Below are 6,682 nucleotides of genomic sequence, written 5' to 3' on the forward strand. Positions count from 1 at the left end.
TGCCTCAGCATTTATGTTAGGGTTCTACTCCTGGTTCCATGGCTCATGGTTCTACCTCCGAATTCCCAAAACGAGTGTTGCTCCGTGGGTCCTCTCCTCCTCTGCCTCTATAGAATGACAATTTATATATTAATTGGAGGGTAGAGCCACCAAGGCTGACCCCTATGGCCCAATGGTGGCAGAGTCCTCTAACATAGCAGAGGCTTGGGATCAAATCCCCTGCACTCCAAAATTGGTGAAATGTTTATTATAAACGTTAAATAATTATTTGGCATATGGTTTTAACTGTTTTGTTTCATGCATATTGTTATATGGTTTTTAAGTTGGAGTTTGGTGTGATGCACGAGGGCGTCTGATGGGCCGGCCAACATGGCCGGGCAGGTTCAACTCTCGCTGGCCTCATTATTAATGGTACCTAGGTTGGTTGGCGGTTGTGGGGTTGGTGGCCCCCACCCCTCTTTAATATATATTTTTTTTGTTTCTAAAAAACCATAATATGAATTTTTTGAAAATTTGTTTTTGACCATAGGAGTCAAATTAATGACCCCACAATTTCACCCAAAATCTAGCGCAAGTTGGATGGTATCCGATGACTGGAAAAATTCCACATTGTGGCCTCCTTAAGTCTGCCCAGTCATCAAAAATTCAACCCAACTTTGATTGCTTCTGACTTTCTCATCTGGACTCGGATTGACAAACCGTTCACACCACCGCGATCAGGACGACGAGATATATGCTCTAGTCATAGTTCAATCATAATCCAAATACTTTGTTTTTTGAGCTTTCCCAAGTCCTCCTTGTCCTGTTTATGTCTCTGGAGCCACCTGGATCAATCCTCCCCACTGAGGAGCTTTTGGTCCTCCAAAAGCATGAAAAATAACCTGCAACATCTTTGTACCTTGTCTGCATCAAAAGCATCCTAAAAAGGTCTCGCTTCCACCTCCTTCACCTTTGTTCTTCAGAGCCTTAAGCGACGAGCTGACACTGCTACCTCTGCAACCTATAATACTTTGTTTGCAAATTACATGCTTGATTGACATGACCAACTAATGACCCAAACGTCCCACACTTTCCACAAGTTTATAACACATACTTAGTGGTCAAGTTTACAACAAGACGGATGCAATACACTAGCTACGACAACAAGGCCAAACTATCATTGTTGCTTTAACAAGTGATGGAAAAACAAATCATCACTGCAACACATGATTTACATACATAAGGCCAAATACTATGGTTTTGACAAGTGATGGAAACATAACATCACTTTCAGAGTGTAAAATGCGACTCAAAATATGACCAAACATCATTGTTGCTAAACAAGTGATGGAAAGCAGATCATCACTTTTACATTTTGAAATGCAACAAATGATTCACAAAGGCATGACCATGACAACATGTATAGAAACCATTTTTCACTTATCAATGTGGATGGGTCACCTACTTATGGCAGTTTTTCTTGTCATCCAACTGCTACAGCTGGTTTACGCACCGATGCCTTGTCCTTAAGGCACTGCTCTAGATGGAGCCTCCAACAAGTGGCTCTTTCATGGCCACTTCTATCGCAATGACTGCAATACATCTTCTTCCTCTAGATTTATTTAACCTGTTTATTTTCATGTTGTTGAGAGGGTCTTTCACAACTCATCCTTTTGTGTGCTTCCATTCTTTTCCAACACTTATAAAATGTATGGTTATGTAATCCATAAAAGGTGCATGCTTTTCGATGCCATGTTTTATGTTCATTATTATCAACATGATCGTAATCAAAATGAACATTTGAAGATCGAAAGTGGTTATACCTTCCCATGCTGTCTCTGATGTCAGTATGGCGATGAGAGCTTGCCTCATCTCTCTCCCTGCAATGGGAACTACCGTGGGATGATGGGGATGTGTTCCCATCATTCTCTTTCCTCAACAATTTCAAAGATGTCTCAGATGACTCTAACACATTCGAGCACTATCCCTTGGTGTATCTTGAGCCTACAAATCGATGTTCGTGCAAAACCTCCAAAGGTTGAGTTATGCCTTGGTTATTAACACCAAGTTCTTCTTTCTCCTCATGCCTCATCCTTGTAAGGAGCCTCATGTTTTTCCCTGTAATTGGGATCTCCAAATCTCCAATAGAACTCATACTATGTGAAGACAAAACCGAAAGGAAATCAACATCTTTTACCTCCTCTTTCGATTTGGAAAGAACTGATGAGGGTTTCTCATCATCCATTGTTGGTGGTTCACTAACTGTCATGGTGCATTCCCCAACTTCCTTTCTGACATACTCAAGTCCTGTTCGACAAGGAAATTCTTCTACTTTTATGGGGTTGAAAATGCCTTGGCCATTAACACCCAAGCCTTTTCCTTCATACCCCATTCTCTTCAATAGTTCGGATCCAATTCCTGTTGTGAGATTCTCAAAAACAATGAAATCATCATCAAGACACATACATGAATTTGGAGAACTACTTTTTACCTCACATGGGTCATGCTCTAGCTTTTCCAAGGCCTCGTCCTTTGCTTGTAGCTATCATAGAAAACTATGTTTCTCCTCTTTCTCTTCATGTAGGTGCATCTTCAATTCATCATTCTCGGTTTGAAGATTATGTTGTTTTGCTCAATTCTTCCAGGGCCTCTTTTATGGCTTGCAACTGAAGTTGCAACCGCTCCTTTTCCTCTGTATCCTTCTGTAGAGTTTCATACATGATTTCCACTCTTTTGGAAATCTTGAGCATGGTATCATACATTGCTCTTTCATCCTTTGTCACTACACATTCCTTTGCTCACGTTGTGATTCACATCAACGCAAAGACTGCTCTGATACCACTTGATTCAGGTCCGGGTGTGACAAAGGACCATTCCAATACCTTTTACTTTCGTGATGTGTTAAATTGCATTTTAAAAGAACATAAAGGAATACATATGCAGGTTGTAAATAAGACGAACACGACAATCATCAGCACATGAAAACATAAGATGTTGATAACAGAGTTCGTCGAGGAGGGACTATATCCCCAGGTCCCGGTATCAAGATGGTGTAGGCCACTGCATTAAGTGTTGTCAACAGTGGTGATGTAGATAGAGGTGACGTCAATATCATACAAGGAAAAATGCCCTCACATAGGAGTGGCTCTAAGAGATGCTCCGCTACAAGAACTCTCAATCAAAAGACTCTAATCAGTATGACATAAAACTCATGCATGATGAGCATCCCACCAAAATGGCATAAAAAGGATCTCAATGCAAAAACATGCATGATGACAACAAGAGTATCCCAACAGCATACAACAAAGGGATCTTAAAACATAACATGATGAATCGTGACAGCAAGTACATCACATAGATGATTCCCCCTCACATCAAGCAAGGAATCATGAAAACATGTAAGAAACAAGATCCCACATCAAGCATCAACAAGGATTTATATAGCATAATGCATAAGGAAGAAGCACATGAACACAGCATATACCTCACAACCAGGGGCCATATGAATAAGTGGATGTCAAGCTTCTGAAGTTGCTCAGACCATTGATCTCATGGCATCAATCGCATGACTACTCACACATGGATGTTGACACCTGCATCCCACTTAGAAAGTGGCTGAAGAATAGAATGGGATAATGAGAAATTTGAACACACCATCAGATTTGTGGCGTCGAATAGTGCAAAATCGGCTGTCCAAAATCTAAATTCTGAGAAGTTGAGAATCTGGGGCTCAAGGAATCTCTTAGATTCCCCCTAGATTCCTCAAAGATTCTCTCCTCTAGGTCCTCTGACAATCTGCTACTCAGATCAAAATTCCCACTGCACCATCAAGTTCCCTATAGAATTTTGAGAAAAATGAGTATAAACTTGATAGCATTCTGAAAAAATGAATTTTTACCTCCCAAGGAATGTTTTTGGCATCTTAAGATTCTCTACAAAAATTTGTCTTGAAAAGTGTTTCACGGTTCTGCCTTGGAATTTGTGTTAGGTTTCTGCCTCTGGTTCCATGTCTCATGGTTCTACCTCCGAATTCCCAAAACAAGTGTTGCTCCGCGGGTCCTCTCCTCCTCTTCCTCTACGAAATGATAGTTTATATATTAATTGGAGGGCAGAGCCACCAAGGCTGAGCCCTGTGGCCCAATAGTGGTAGAGTCCTCTAACACGATAGAGGTTTGGGATCAAATCCCCCACACTCCAAAATTGGTGAACTGTTTATTATAAACGTTAAATAATTATTTGGCATATGGTTTTAACCGTTTTGTTTTATGCATATTGTTATATGGTTTTTAAGTTGGAGTTGGCTGTGATTCATGAGGTTGTCCAATGGGCTGGCCTACATGGCCGAGTGGGTTCAACTCCCATTGGCCTCACTATTAATGGTACGTAGGTTAGTTGGGGATGGTGGGGTTGGTGGCCCCCACCCACTTTTAATATATATTTTTTTTTTTTAAAAAACCATAATATTTATTTTTTTAAAATCTGTTTTTGACCGTAGGAATTAACGACCCCACAATTTCACTTGGAATCCTACCCAGGTTTGTCGGAATCCGGTGACTCAGAAAATTCCAAATTGTGCCCTCCTTCAGCTTGCCCAGTCATAAAAAAGTCAACCCAACTTTCATTGCTTCTAACTTTCTCATCCAGACTCAAATTGATGAATTGTTTGCACCACTACAATTAGGATGACGAGATCTACACTCTGGTCCTAGTTGGAGCATAATCCAAACACTTTGATTTTTGAGCTTTCCTAAGTACTCCTTGTCCTATGTGTGTCTCTGGAGCCACCTGGATCAATTGGCTTGCCAATATACCATACTTTGGTGCATTTTACCTTGATAAGATAAACAACATATTGGGAAGGTCTATCTATCTTTAGCTTTGCAGGAGTGTTAAGTGTTGCCAATGTAGTTGTAATTTCCTTTTCTTCTTCTTTCAAGAGTTATTATCCTTCTCTTTCTACTATAGTGCTTTCCACTGCCTTGGTTTTCATATTTTTAGTTTCCCTCATTTATGGTTTTCACACACTATATTAGGTTATTATGATTCATCCTAATTTTCTATCAATTCTATCTAATGTTCTACTAACTTTGTCTAAAGTTCGGCCAATTTAGCCTAGGGTTATACCAACTCTACCTAGGGTTATTACAATTTAGCCATAGCCCTTAAGAATGGTCTCCTGTCCATACCAAAAAAATCCACCCAAGTAATATGGAACTGAATATGTTATATTCATCCATGACTATTAATCTAATGAGTTTGTGATGGGATAGGTGATTTTGTTTACCCTCCTTCACCTTGGTGCTCCTTCCCTTTAGGAATTGGAGGAGGAAATATAGCATACTTAGCCTCTGATGATTAGGTAGGTTAGTTTGGAATCTTAATTTATAAAGGATTACAAATTGGTAAGTATATACCATGCTTTTCATTCCCTAACAGGAAATATACTTGATGATATGATAGGCTATTTCATCCTAGGTGTATGGTATGATTTCACTTATGATATTTTTTTTCTTCATCTAGCTACTCATTAGGGAGGAAGAATCATCCCTTCAGACTAATGACTTATTGTATCTCCTATTTACAACATTGCATCCCTCTTGGAAGAGTGGTAATCCTACTGAAGGATTTATCATCAACATATATTACCAAATCTTGGACAACATTGACTAGCTCTTGATCTTTATGACATTGTAAATTCAAGTAAAACTCTAAGGCAACCTCGTCATCATACCTTGTATGTTTCTCAATGAAACCTAGCCAATGATAGTTTTCTAGGATGGCCATGACCTCAATATTATGAAGAAAATGAGTGTTTTAATTTTGTTCTCTGTTATTGAATCCTCCCCCTTTGTATGACATGAGTTGAACAAGTATGACAATTTGTTTTTCCAAGGAAATACCATTTCTATGATGTTATACAAATTAAGGTTCTCTTATGGAAACATGGAATTACATAGCTAATGAAAATGAATAACTTCCAACCAATTTTTTTGAAAAAACTTACAACTTCATATTTTAAATCATTTTCCATATTTGAAGACAAAATACAGTATGATTGTTCCTCGATTAATTCAAACCTTTGACATAGAAAACTTGAGGATTGATAAATCAAAGTAATTAATTAACAATCAAAATACCATATGTGAGTACGGTAATGGATATATGTTATACTTAATAAAAATCTAATGATAGCACTATAGGACTTTCCTGTAGTAGTTCATGGGAGATGGAAATAATTGCATGCAAAGGACTTGGAGATGTCAATCTAATGATATAGTTGATGGGTGATCATGGAAAATTCTAGAGGGATACTTTATGGGCCCTCTGTGAATGCATTATTTGATTCCTTGAGCTAAATGTCTAGGTTGGTATGTTTCACCAACATCATTGGTCTTTTCTTCTCTGATACATGAATTAAAATAAAGGTAATATAAAACATATTTCATAAAAAAGAATTAGTATTTTCTTCATTTTTTGCTTTTCTATTTTTGGTTTCTTTTTTTGAGGTCAACTAACTACTTGATGTAAGTTTTTAGCTAGTAGGTCTTCCATAGGTTCCTTGGATGAGGTTTTTCGCCTGAGGTTGTTTGTTATTTTTTCTTTTTCTTGGACGCATATGATACCTCATAGAGGTATTTAGCTAATGAGTTTTCCTCAAGTTCCTAAATGAGGTTTTCACTTGAGGCTTTTTTATTTTATTCTT

Source organism: Pinus tabuliformis, chromosome 6, assembly GCF_031772625.1.
Source record: "Pinus tabuliformis cultivar Carrire ecotype Pingquan chromosome 6, CPIR1, whole genome shotgun sequence".
Classification (NCBI taxonomy): domain Eukaryota; kingdom Viridiplantae; phylum Streptophyta; class Pinopsida; order Pinales; family Pinaceae; genus Pinus; species Pinus tabuliformis.